This window comes from Arachis duranensis, chromosome 1 (assembly GCF_000817695.3).
Source record: "Arachis duranensis cultivar V14167 chromosome 1, aradu.V14167.gnm2.J7QH, whole genome shotgun sequence".
Classification (NCBI taxonomy): domain Eukaryota; kingdom Viridiplantae; phylum Streptophyta; class Magnoliopsida; order Fabales; family Fabaceae; genus Arachis; species Arachis duranensis.
This window is the reverse complement of record NC_029772.3, coordinates 53,610,046-53,610,475: the sequence shown is the minus strand read 5'-3', so window position 1 is coordinate 53,610,475 and position 430 is coordinate 53,610,046. Positions and strand designations below refer to the sequence as shown.

Sequence of the window (430 nt, the reverse complement as noted above, 5' to 3'; positions counted from 1 at the left end):
TGGGTCAATATTTTATTTTGAGCCAATATGGCATTCAGAGTGTCAATCTCAAGAACTCCTTTCTTCTGATTAGTCCCATTGTTCACAGGATTCCTTTCAGAAGTGTACATGAATTGGTTATTTGCAACCATTTCAAGCAGCTCTTGAGCTTTTGTAGGCGTCTTCTTCAGATGAAGAGATCCTCCAGCAGAGCTATCCAAAGACATCTTGGACAGTTCAGAGAGACCATCATAGAAAATACCTATGATGCTCCATTCAGAAAGCATATCAGAGGGACACTTTATGATTAATTGTTTGTATCTTTCCCAAGCTTCATAGAGGGATTCTCCTTCCTTCTGTCTGAAGGTTTGGACTTCCACTCTAAGCTTACTCAATTTTTGAGGTGGAAAGAACTTTACCAAGAAGGCATTGACTAGCTTTTCCCAAGAGT

General features: G+C 39.8%; 1 non-coding gene across 1 annotated transcript; it reads left to right on the top strand.

The window, feature by feature from the left end:
* Positions 1–260: 260 nt before the first annotated feature.
* LOC127743152 (small nucleolar RNA R71) lies at positions 261–368 on the top strand. The gene has a single exon (XR_008004479.1). It is a non-coding gene; the product is annotated as a small nucleolar RNA R71 (small nucleolar RNA).
* The last annotated feature ends 62 nt before the right edge of the window (positions 369–430 follow it).